Consider the following 13,702-nt stretch of genomic DNA (forward strand, 5'->3'; position numbering starts at 1 on the left):
TCAAATGTCCCTTCAAATGTCATAATAATAATAATAGCATGTTCTTGTATAGCGCTGCTAGTTCTACGCAGTGCTTTACAGAGACATTTTGCAGGCACAGGTCCCTGCCCCGTGGAGCTTACAATCTATGTTTTTTTGGTGCCTGAGGCACAGGGAGATAAAGTGACTTGCCCAAGGTCACAAGGAGCCGACACTGGGAATTGAACCAGGCTCCCCTACAACAATCTCAGTGTCAGTCAGTGTCTTTACTCACTGAGCCACTCCTTCTCAAAAAAACTTCACTATGATGCATTCTTTTCCCCCCGAAAAGATATATATATATATATATAATTATTACATTAACTGTGCACGCTATTTTTGAGCTGTGAGGCTCTGCAAATTCCTGGGATATTAAAAATTAATTCTGCATATTAATTAACGCTTTGCTGGGTAGTGTCAGAAAAATATGAGATAATCAGTATAATCCGTGCTAAGCAGTAATGTGTATTTGACACCAAACATTTGAGAAATGCTATTCCTTTAAATTCCTTCCGTATTACTTCTCTACAAAGCACGTGTGCAACCATAAAGACGAGCAAAAGACTCCATATGTTTTTCAATTCAAGCGCGGTATCTAATTCTAACTCTGAGAATGCTAAATTAAAGACATACTTCCCTGCACTCCACTGTCAGCTTCAGCAACCTCAGCCGTGACCTTGAATGGCCAACATCCCATCTGCTGCCACATAATTTTGTCTCCATGCTGATTCAGTCTCCTTGGGAGCAAGGACCTGGTGGTTCCTACCGCAGTGGACTGCAAAATACAGGTTTGTGATTGAGAACGTTCCTTTATTAATTTAATTGCAATCCACTATATATTTTTTTTTTTTTAAATTGGCTTTTTTTTAATGCTTGTACAAATTACCCCACTGTTTCCTGCCAGGCTGTGCTAAGATATATTTGCTTCTTGGTAATTGAGCACCGTGCTGTATAACTTCAAAGGAAAAAAATGTTCCGAATATAGACGTGTTTTTGCTTATCTGTGTTTCTAACTTTGAGAAAGGATGGCACGTTGACATTGTCCTACTGTAGCTCAAGCTTTTTTTTTGGTTTAAATACATTATCGGTGTTTTGGAGACTGGATTATTTTGGATATTGTTGATTGTACAGAGGGAAAAGAACAGACGTACCTGTGTAGAAGGCATTTACATTTAAAGTTTGCTTTGGACGTGTCTTCGGTTTTCTTTGTAGTTATTGGGTGCTGAGTTTCTAGGTCTAAAGGTTGAGAGGGGGTCAACAAAAGCACTGCGGGGAATTTTTAATAAGTCCTTCCTACTGGAATCACCTCTACAGTTGAAGTGATACAGACACCCAAATTGCATGCACTCAATAGCCAAATACAAAATGTTTCACATGGACTGAAGATGTCATGCGTTTTAAACTGAATAAATGACCATACTAAAAGACGTAAACTTGAGTGCATGTAATTGGGGTCCCTTGTATCACTTCAACTCTGAGGTGATTTATTCTTGTTTCTGGTCATTAATCACCCATAGTGCACCTACCTAAGCTGTTCAGAGGTTGAGCGAGTATATTTGTGGTTAGATTCCTTCATACTGGGTAGGAAAAAAATCGGGATGAACTACTATCTCGATGCTTACAACGCCAGAGTAAGGCCCGGGCCATAGAGGGGTGAGGAGTTCCGAGCCGCGCTGACGCTGAGGCTCGCCTGCTGAAATCTGCGCGATTTCATGCCCATGCAGGCGAGCCAGCGGGCGCGATCAGAGGCGGGGGGAGACTGAGGGAGGCGGGGCAGTGACGTCGCTGGGCCAATCGCCCGCGACGCACTGACGTCGACGTCACGGCGCCGACGTCACGGCGCCGTGACGTTGACGCGCTCCGCGCTGATTGGATGTTTTCAGCCGACAGCGCGCTGAAAAACAGCTTGGCGCTCGGCTGAAAACTCCAGCGCCTCCGCACGCCTGTGGACGCTCGCGTGAGCCCCCTCTAAAGGCATCCTCATTGAGTATGCAGGGGCTGAGCGCGGAGCGTCCGCACGACTCAGCACGGCCTGTCCTTCTATGGACTCGGCCTAACCTGTAATTCTAAGGATGTGTTTATAGTACAGGCTTCGGCGACTGCGACATTGCGCAGCATGTAGCAAGTACATGCAGTCCGTTGCGGGTGCCCATAGTGGGCGCGTCCGCGAAGGCTGACTTCATGCGGTCGCGATCGATGGAAGTCAAAGGATTTTTACTTCTTCAGCGGTTGCAGCGTGACCTCAGTGGCACGTGAGCGGTTCAGCCAATGAGGGTGAACCACTCATGGCCTCGCCCCCGTCGCCCTCTGTCCAGACTCCTGCACTATAACCAGGAATCGCTATTACAACGGCGACAGCTGATGTCACGCAGTCGCTGTAACTATAAACGCAGCCTAAGGCTGCGGTTGCAGCGTGACCTCAGTGGCACGTGAGCGGTTCAGCCAATGAGGGTGAACCGCTCATGGCCTCGCCCCCGTCGCCCTCTGTCCAGACTCCTGCACTATAACCAGGAATCGCTATTACAACGGCGACAGCTGATGTCACGCGGTCTCTGTAACTATAAACGCAGCCCAGTCAGCACTGTGGCACGCGCGCCCGTCGGGGGGGGGGGGGGGGAGGGCGGCGCGTGCACAGCGCTAACCGCAGTGTTCCAAGGAGAGAGGGCGATTGTGACGGGAGCGGGTGTGGTGGGGGTTTTGTGGGGCGTGGCCATGACCTCACGCGGCTGGTTCGCCCTCATTGGGTGAACCGCCAGCGGTGGCCCCGCCTCCGTCGCAAGTTCTAAACTCAATTTCATTGAGTTTAAAAAACCTGGCAGTACGGCTCGGCTGCACCTTCAGCGGGAAGGTGCGTACTGGGCCCAGCCCCATTCAGGCATGGTGCTTAGACGCACAGCGCACGCTAAGGCGTGCGCTGTAGCAGTCGCTGGGACTGCAGCCCAACCCCTTACCTGCCTGAGAGGCTGCAACATATTGTACAAGTCAGAGTGTTTTCGTGCAACGCACGCAACTGTGTTTCGAAAAAGACAGGAATACCATTTTTATATAGTGGTTACATACAGTAGCAAATTTTATTCCAGTTTGTAAGGCTACGCTTATAGTGCCGGCGAGGCGACGTCAGGCTGCGATCGCTGGCAAAATCAAATAGAGATGACTTCCAGTGATTGCGACCAAGCCGTCGCTCCGCCGCGTCGTGCTTACTATAAGCGCACTCGACAGCGGCAATGCATTTGTTTTGACGCGACATCGCGACGCTGCTGCTGCCGCCGGCACTATAAGCGCAGCCTTAGACATATTTCGAAGGCAGAGGGTGCAGAACTTTCGCTAAAGCACCTTGTATACGCCATGTTCCCACCTTTGTTTGAGCAAGTGTGAAGTTTTGCAAAAATTTAGCAAAAACATGAAATAGAAGAGAAATTCTTGTTTAATTCTGCAAAGCACATTTGAAGATCTTCACTCATCTCTATGTAAGCGGGAACTGTATCAGTCTCACAGCTGCAAGCCTGGAGCAAAAATAGTGCATAAAAAAACTTACATCAAGTTGCGTAAAAAAATAAATAAAAATATCACCGATTTGCAAAACAAAAGTTCAAATTTATAACCTTCAATAAATCTGTTTTTTTTTTTTTTGCTCTATTTTTGTTCTGGTTTTTCAGCCGGGGGATGGATTAGTGGTAACGTAACCCCCAGTGTCTTTGAATAGTGGTAGCCCTCAGAAATAGAGTATTTACCCAAGCATCGAAAGACACCACTCTCTAGTAAGTGAACTGGTAATTAGAGATGAGTGGGTCCAGGTGTTTTTTTTTTTTTAAATCCTAGAATCTGCACCAAATTTTGCGCCGTCCGATTTGGCTAAATGTGGCACAGATTGCCGAGTTTTTGGAGGCGTCAGATTTTTTAAAATTCTTTACTCGCTCATCTCCGCTGATAATATATAATAATAACTATTAATGTGCAGAATATAAATAATTGCAAGTTTAAGGGGTCCGTTATTAATCCACGCTCCCCTATGATGGGGAAAACCATAGTTTGTAACTTAGATTCCATTTTGGTGACATATTAATATTATTTGAATTATGGAAGACTTCTTGAAACTAAGTAACATACAAACAGCGTATTTCTACTATATAAATTGATTACACAGTTCAAGGTGTTTGGGGGGGAGGGGGAAAACATTACTTTTCCTAAACAATTTACAGCTCAACCCCGTTATAGCGCGATCCGTTACAACGCGAATCCGCATATAACGCGATGCCTGCGTGGCTCCCAATTTTCGTATGTATGAATACTTTGCAACATGATTATTGGTATCTTAAATACTTTATTGTACAATGCATACAATTGTACATTATTTCTATCGCGATCCGCTTATAACGCGATATGATTCTTTGGACCCCAAGCACAGCGTTATAAAGGGGTTGAGCTGTACTTCTAGCTGTAATTTGGCACTGAAACCAGTATGGGACATTTTTAGATGTGAATTTGCTGTTATAGCGACTCTCGAAGAGCAGGCACATGTTACTGTGAAATAGTTTGCATTTCATGATCTGAGAAGACGATTGACGAGCTCCCTTGCCATGACGGCCAATAAAAAAAAGGGTTTAACTTCTAGCCAATGCTGAGACATAGAAATTAATCCGAGGGGAGGCTAATCATTTTATAATAAGATTCCAATACGTGCTGGCCACACAGATATTCCATAAGGACCGTGCATATCTAGGATGATACAGGACACGTAAGTATATGTTTGCATGTACAGTATATGTTACGCGGTGGTCACAGTGTGATGGTATGAGGGGGTACCAAATACCATGGCGATGTTTCTTTTCACACCCAGAGAACCACTACTATTATTTATAAATATTTTTCCTTTATTGGTGTCATACATCGCAGGGGTACATGATACCGACACTGGCTCACAGGCCAACTTGTAAATACGGCGCAGTACATGTACATGGCATGGGAGAGGTAAATGACACACAATAAACCCTTTTTCCTTCTTTCAATAGTGAAAAAGAGAGGGGGAGACGAAGGAAAGGTGGATAGTTGGGAACGACTTCGGAAAGAGAGGGGGGGAGGGAGGAGGGGGTTAAAGGGTTCGTCGGCCGTAGGGGGGGGGGGGGAGGAGTAGCTGAGGGGTTTATGTGGGGGTTGGTAGTCCTATCCAGGGTTCCCAGGTAGAGTAAAATTGTGGGGTTTTTTGCTTTAACATTGCCGTCAGTTTTTCCATGCTCATAATTCCGTATATTCTTGTAATCACAGTTCTTCTGGAGGGGGCTTTAATTTTCTTCCATGCCGCCGCGACACAGCATCTCGCAGCTGTCAGTATTGCCGCCGCGAGTCTGGCCGCTGGGGCAGGGAGGTCGTCGATTGGTTTTCCCAGCACGTAGGTCAGCGGGTCCAGGGGTATTTCTATATCCAGGGTCTCGGTCAGGAGGCCCTGGATCCGGGACCAGAATCTTTGATCTCCGGACATGTCCACCAAATATGGGGCATGTCCCCCCTTTGACCACAACCTCTCCAGCATTCGTCTGAAGTGCCTGGGTAGATTTGGCTCAGTCTACTCGGGGTCAGGTACCAGTGGAATAATATTTTATAGATGTTTTCTTTTGTGACGGAACAAATTGAGGTTTTGGTGGCTGCTTCCCAAATATCCTCCCAATCCTCAAGGTCCAAGTTGGTGTTTAGGTCTTCATTCCATTTCTGCATATATAGGTGGTTAGGGGGGGGCTGAGATGCTTCGAGCGTTTTATAAATCTCTGATATGAGGCCCTTTTGGTATTCGCCTTTGAGGCAGAGGGTCTCGAATCTAGAACGCGGCGGGAACTTGAGGGTAGGGGACTGGGTTCTTAGGAAATGTCGGATCTGGAGGTATTGGAAAATGGGCAAGTTGGGGGACGTGAATGTGGTTCTTAATTCCGGGAGGGACATGGCCTCGTCTTTTTCCAGCAAATCCGCAACCACTCTGATGTTTAAGCCTTGAAATTGGCTGAATTGGGATCGGGCGCATCCGGGTGGGAAGTCCGGGTTCCCGAATAAGGGGGTCAGTTGAGAGGGGGTTGAAGCTAGGCCATATTTCCCTTTGATTTTTAACCATGTCGACCTCGTGCATCTCATTGCCCCGAGACCAAGTCTCAGCGATTTCCTGTTTTTGAGAGCTGGGGACCACAGTAGGGTCGGGAGGGGGTTCGGGAAGGCGTGGTGTGTCTCGATCTCCAGCCAACAATTGGTGGCGGGGGAACTGTTCCATACTACCGCCTGCCTCAGTTGGGCCGAAAGGTAGTATCGGAGTATGTCTGGAGCCCCCAGGCCCCCTCTCGACCTTGAGGCTAATAGGACCGATCGTGGGACCCTGGCTCTACGTTGTTGCCATATAAATCTTAAGATATGGGCCTGAATATTCCTCAGTTCTGCTAGTGGGACAGGGACGGGGAGGGTCTGAAAGAAGTAGAGCAAGCGGGGTAGGATGTTCATTTTGGTGGATACTATCCTTCCGAACCAGGAGATCTGGTGGGATAGCCAGGTCTCAAGATCTTTTAAGATCTGGCGGAAGAGGGGGGGGTAGTTAATTTGATACAGCGAGTTATATGAACTTGCTATTTTGATTCCGAGGTATTTGATGTGGGAGGTGTTCCATTTATATTTAAATTTCTGTTGTAGGGCTGACCATACGGGGTTCGGGAGGGAGATGCTAAGCGCCTCCGACTTGTCAGTATTGACTTTATAGTCTGATAGTTGGCCAAATTCGTCGAGGAGTTTTTCTAGGTTAGGGAGGGAGGTGAGGGGGTCTGACAGAGTGAGAATTATGTCATCGGCGAACAGGGATATTTTGTATTCCCTGTCTCCGATTGGGATACCTTTAATAGTGGGTTCAGTTCGAATTCGGGCGGCCAGGGTAACCCCTCCACACTGATGGCGTCGATCAAAATTATTTCCCTGAATGTCAAAGGCCTTAATTCGGTTCGCAAACGCAAACTAGCCCTTCAAGAATTTAAAAAAACTAAAGGGGATATAATTTGTATCCAAGAAACCCATTATAACAACGCAGACCCGCCAAACACATTTAAACACGTGTACCCCCAAGCGTTTTTCGCTTCCTCCCCCAGCAAGAAAAGAGGGGTGGCCGTCCTGATTAAAAACAACATACCATTTGCCCTGACGACGGTAACTAAAGACCCCGAGGGACGGTACATACTCCTCCAAGGTACGCTCTCAGGCTCCCCCTTAGCCATCCTAAATATTTACGCCCCAAACGCCAACCAAACCCAATTCCTACAGAACCTCCTTAGCACCCTCGACCAACCGACGCTCTCTTCCCTTCTCCTAGTCGGAGACGTAAATATGGTACTTAACCCAGCCCATGACAGATCAGGCCAAACTACTGCCCCATACTCCATCCAACTACAGACAAAAGCCCAAAAATTCCAAGATATCCTCGGGGAGTACTCTCTGACAGATATCTGGCGAGCCCAGCACGTGGGTCAGCGAGACTACTCTTTCTACTCAACCCCCCATCCGTCTTACTCGAGGATCGACTATTTTCTGGGCACCAATAATGTACTCCAGGCATCCTCCCACTCCGAAATAGGCCCAATAACGTGGTCTGACCATGCCCCTATCGTACTCACCCTCTCTCTACCTTTCGTCAAGTCCTTAACATATAATTGGAAACTCGACGACTCGCTTCTCAACGATCCACTAGTAGTCAAAACAGTGAAACAAAAACTGATCACCTTCTTCCAAATAAACAAAGGTTCAGTGCCCTCAGCAGCAACTCTGTGGGAGGCCCACAAAGCCACCATCAGAGGGGAACTTATATCAATAGCCTCCTACAAGAGGAAACTTAAACAGAGAGCCCAGAAGGAACTCACGGATAAAATCCTAGCGCTAGAGCGCTCACACAAACAATCCTTATCAAAAAAGGTGTTCAGAACACTCGAGAAAGCGAGATCCGACCTAAAAGTGCTGCAACTTGACGAGGTAGAGAGAGCCCTGAAATGGACCAAACAGCGGTTCTACGATAGGGGCAACAAAGCGGACAAACTTCTGGCCTCCAAATTAAGAGGCTTGAAGACAAAGACCCAGATCACAAAGATCAGGACTAAAAGCGGCCTAGTCTCCTATAACGAGAAGGACATCGCGAATGAGTTCGCAGAGTTCTACACAGATCTTTACAATCTCCACCCAACTAGCATGCCAAAAGATATCGCCAAAAATACATCCGACTATCTAACCAAATGCAACCTCCCATCCCTCACTCAGGAAGAACTCGAGTTCTTAAACAAGAAAATAACTCTAGAGGAACTAAAAAAAGCGATATCCTCACTTAAATTAGCTAAAACACCCGGACCCGACGGATTTTCCAACGGGTACTATAAAAAATTTGTAGGCCCCCTGTCCCCCCACCTCCTAGAAATGTACAACTCCTTTATGCAAGACCAACAGATCCCAGACACTATGTCGGCAGCCAATCTGGCTATTATACATAAAGAGGGCAGAGACCCCCTTCAATGCGGCAGCTACCGCCCAATATCCCTCCTAAACTCTGACCTCAAACTTTTCAGCAAAATCCTAGCAAACAGGCTGAATCCTATTCTCCCAAGGCTAATTCATATAGACCAGGTGGGATTTGTGTCAGGAAGACAGGCCTCTGACAACACCCGCAAAATTATTGATATTATAGACCACGTGCACCTCAAACAATCCCAGGCCCTGATACTAAGTCTCGACGCGGAGAAGGCCTTTGACCGCATCAGATGGTCCTATCTAGACCAAACGATGCGCCAATTCGGCTTCTCCGGACCATTTCTTGCCGGCGTCCGGGCCCTCTATACTAATCCAACAGCCCTACTAAAACTCCCAGGAGGCCGCTCCAACCCAATAAAAATACAAAACGGCACCAGACAAGGCTGCCCCCTCTCCCCTTTACACTACTATTATTTATAATCTTACAGTTTCACTTTCTTTTCAAAGAAATAGCAATATATTTGATAAAGCCTCACCACTTCATATTTTTACAGTGTGCATTTTGCCTAAAACAACTTTTTTTTTTTACGCCACTGACCCTACGCGTTTGTATTATTCTGTTGGCTTTTTCCACCTTAAAGACTCGTTGTAAAGATAATGACAATCCAATGTCCCATGGACTCAACACCAAAGATGAGAGAGAGGTCTCCAGTTGTGTGTATATACAGCTCAACCCTGTTACAACGCGGATCCGCTTATAACGCGATGCACGCGTGTCTCCCAATTTTCGTATTTATGAATACTTTACAACACGATTATTGGTGTCTTAAATACATTATTGTACAATGCATACAATTGTACATTATTTCTAATGCGATCAGCTTATAGTGCGATGTGATTCTTTGGACCCCAAGCACAGCGTTATAAGGGGTCTGAGCTGTATATATATATATATATATATAAATATATATAAATATATATATCCCCTCAAACCTCCAGCCAAATAAATTAAGGAGGCATGCCTGTGTTGGTAAAAAGGCAAGCACCTGAGGTGCAAATCCAAATTGCTGGATGCAAATTCCCCCCAAAATGTTTGCTCTACTCAACATCTCAGAAAATGGTCTCCCAACAGAGCGGTACAAAACCAAATATTGGGTCCCAACCTCCCACTAACCACCACCCTGCACCAGGACTAAGCGGAAGCATATGAAAAGGATAATGCAATTCATCTAAGAGCTTTTAAATACTACGGTTAAGACATTGAACTCTACCCGCTGGCACTTCGGCTGCTGTAAAGGTTGCGAACGACTTCTCGTATATTTATTATGCCTTTAAATATAATATTTGAACTGAATGTCTTGTGAATGTCTTGTCTTGATTGAAGTGATGCCTCAATTTTACCTTGACATATTAAATGTATGAAAAACAACTAGTAATGCTACATAACTGGTTATAGCCATATAAAGAGACTTCCCACTTTTATTGTGGTCTGGTTAAAGTGGAAAACGCACATGAAAAAACCACAGTCCCACCTCATCCTTTAAAGCTGCAGACCAAGCAATATCCTACATGTGTTTTTTTTTAAATTAAATCAGTTCTGTACTATGAGAAAATACTTGTAGCATTTAAAAAAAACAACTCTGAATGACATTTTTAATGTATTATGTATGTATGTAAGTCTTTATTTATATAGCGCTATTAATGTACATGGCGCTTCACAGTAGTAATACACGTGACAATCATATAAATAACAAATAATACAAATAACAGATCATGGGAGTAAGTGCTTCAGACATAAAAGTAAAATTTCGGAAGAGTCCCTGCTCCGAAGAGCTTACAATCTAATTGGTAAGTAGGGAGAACGTACAGAGACAGTAGGGGGGCATTCTGGTAAGTGCGTCTGCAAGGGGCAAAGCTTTATGTATCAGGTGTATTAGCCACAGTGCTACTCATATGCTTCTTTAAGCAGGTGGGTCTTAAAGGTGGATAGAGAGGGTGCTAGTCGGGTACTGAGGGGAAGGGCATTCCAGAGGTGTGGGGCAGTCAGTGAGAAAGGTTTAAGTCGGGAGAGGGCTTCAGATACAAAGGGGGTAGAGAGAAGACATCCTTGAGCAGAATGCAAGAGTTGGGTTGGTGCATAATGTAGCAATAAATTTGGGCTGAGCTGTAAGGAGGGGCAGAAGAGTGTAAAGCTTTAAAAGTGAGGAGAAGAATTTAGTGCGAGATGCAGAATTTGATAGGAAGCCAGGAGAGTGATTTCAGCAGGGGAGAGGCTGAGACAGATTTAGGAAAGAGTAGAGTGATTATAATGTAACAAGCATTTTTTGTTTCTATAGCAACCATTTGCAAAGTCACTTCCGCTTCCTCTTCTGAAACAGGCTCTGGCACACCCCTTTTTTGAGCCCTGCCCTCTCTCTAGCAGTGCACCAATTGTATCTAGTGACTGCCTGGTCACATGATCTTCCCCACAGAACTTTCCATCTGTGCTCCTCTTCTGCTGCACTGACAGCCATTTAGTGAACCCCCCGAGCTGATCTTCGCCGATCGATCACGGGAGAACGGATGGATTGGCAATTTAGCTAATTACTTATCATGTAAATTTTATAGATGCACATATTAAAGAGAAAAAAAATTTAATTAAAAAAATAAAACGTCAGCCTGGACTCCGGCTTTAACAAACGACGCCCATCTCACTGACTGATGTTTCCTTCCTTACCCAGAAACATGCTCTCGTCATACCCGGCACGCAAAGGAAGTTAACATTCAGAGTCGCAATCTCTTTGTTGGATATAACCCATATTACTAAAAGCATGAATACTCCAAGGCCTCTGCTATATAAAGTGGACAACTCTGTGTAAAGATAATATTATCAAATAATGAAGTGACTAAATATTTATCTCATGAATAAATTAATCGAATCACGGGGTGTTACTTACATTATCAGGTATGTGTGTCTGTACTACAGCTGGTCAGAGACGTACTGCAATGCTAAAGGCCCGTTCTATAGTGCCTGCGCTTGCTGCGCCGTGCGCGCTTGCGGCATTTAGAGTTGGCTGACGTTAGTCAGCCTTTCTATAATGGCACCGCGCACGGCAGGGAGAGTGGAACCGGCCGACGGGGGGAAGATGAAAAAAAGAAAGAATTTGCGCCGCTACCCCCGCTGAAAATGTAAGTGGGTGTGGGTGTATGTATGTATGTATGTGTGTATATATGTGTGTGTGTGTATGTATGTGTGTGTGTGGGGGGGTGTGTGTGTATGTATGTGTGTATGTACAATGTTATTAAAAAAAATATTAAATTATGTATTTATTTATTTGAAAACACACACATACACACACACAGTTATACACTCGCGCACAGTATACACACAAAACGTGTGCGGCACGTGCACACGACTTCGCACAGGTGCCCGCGCACGGCCGCACACACTATATAACAGCCCTAAGTTTAAAAGGCATATTTTTTTGTATTCATGGCACCAGTTACTATTTTTCTGCTGTCTGCATGAATCCTTTTCTCTTTTTTGTCCCACTCTAGCGATATCCACTGGCATTTATTCATATATTTTTGTTGGGTGGCATTGTCTGATGGAATAACGTGTTTTCTGCACACTAGTTCTTTTGCATTTAAAAGGATTTCTAAGCAGAAATAATAAAAATAATACTATTATTAATGGATAGAAGCAGCACTGAATATTTCCCTTTTCCACAAAAATGTGTGTGTGCGTGTGCGTGTGTGTGTGTGTGTGTAATCGAATTGGAAAACTGTATGTCTATGTAACCCTTTTTGTGAACCGGCCGACCCACCCAATCTCACATTGGCCCCTCGTGGTCTAACCGGTCCCTTTCCCTGCAACACACCTGCTCCTAAAGGGTTACTGGTACTGAAACACACCTGCGGCTCCAGGAGATCTGAGCCTCCGCTAGCTGGGAGCCTGGGGAAACCCTTACCATTACCTGGTGCAGCGCCTCCACTTACCCAGGATCCCCAGTTAGGAAAGATAGCCCTGAGTAAGAAATACCATAACACTTGTAGATAAAACAATACTAACACTTTACTTGAGAACACATATCACATACCATAACACATTGCATAACATAACGTAACCCTAACATAACCAGATGCTCTACCCGCATCACCTCAGCCCAATGTCTGGTGCTCCCCACCCAGTGTCCTGTGATCACCCCACACCCAATGTCTCATACTCCTACGAAAGGTCGTGGGTGACTGCGCAGTCACTATATTAAGCTAGGGCCCAGTTGGTGCACTTTATAATACTTGAAGATACCTTCCGAGCACTCCGATGCTCGGGACCGCAACTCTCTTCTCAAAGGGTCAGACGTCCGTCTGATCCTTTCCAGGTACTCTGCCGGTGGACCCCAACGAGGGTCCCACCGCTTCCCGGGAACTCCAACCGGATCACGGCAACACCAACCGCATGGGAACAGCAACCGCAGCTATCAGCTTTCTGCCTAACTACTTCTAGAGTGACAGCAACCCTAACCTAGGGCCTGTCCCTGAGGAACCGCAACCTGGGATGGCTTGGGGAAACTCCTAGGGCCTGTGGACATAACCTGCCCCCCTTCCCCTAGCTACCCAGTCTCAACTGTAACTGCTAATCCTAGCAGCCTAACGCACCTGCAGCCAACACTCAGCTCACACTGTCAGCCTGCAGGGATTCACCCACACTTCACACACACTGCACGCACTGCGCCCAGCACATGCAGCGACACACACACAGACAGCTGCAATCACACACAGCCACCTGGATCCCGTAGCAATCCACTACTAGCACACTGTGCCTATTTGCCAGTGCCCACAGCCCTCTCCGCTGTGGCACTGCCAAACCTGCACCTTCCACACTCAAGGGTCACCTCCCTAGCTAAGGCGTCCCTCTTCAGTTACCCCCTGCCCTTCCCGGGAATTGGGGCCTGCCTGGGAATCTAGGGAGAACCCTTACCTGATGCAGGAGCCACGCGCTCCCTGCACCCTTCCTACACCTTCCTTCTCCTCTGCATGACTGACGCATGCAAAGCCCGGGAAATGTATCTATATTCCCGGGCTGAGCTTCCTCCAGCCCTATTGGCTCCTCTGGGGCACCTGGCGTCTGTCTCCCTAAGCCTCCTGGGAATTGTAGTTCCCAGGGGCTGCCTAAAGCATTGGGGCCGCGTGCGCGCTTCCCTTGCGCATGCGCGAACCCCTAATGGCCGCCTCACTC

The 13,702-nt window shown here is 46.3% G+C and overlaps 1 protein-coding gene across 2 annotated transcripts in view; it reads left to right on the top strand.

Moving 5' to 3' along the window:
* Window positions 1-705: 705 nt before the first annotated feature.
* The window catches only part of MICAL2 (microtubule associated monooxygenase, calponin and LIM domain containing 2), a 238,216-nt gene continuing 225,219 nt past the window's right edge, over window positions 706-13,702 (top strand). Inside the window, exon 1 of one of the 2 annotated variants that reach the window (XM_075567121.1) lies at window positions 706-806. The gene's annotated coding sequence lies outside the window, so the exon portion shown is untranslated. Of the gene's footprint in view, window positions 807-4,702; window positions 4,754-13,702 lie in introns of those variants that run through there. The other variant, XM_075567123.1, reaches the window with a different exon arrangement.

Source organism: Ascaphus truei, chromosome 12, assembly GCF_040206685.1.
Source record: "Ascaphus truei isolate aAscTru1 chromosome 12, aAscTru1.hap1, whole genome shotgun sequence".
NCBI lineage: Eukaryota > Metazoa > Chordata > Amphibia > Anura > Ascaphidae > Ascaphus > Ascaphus truei.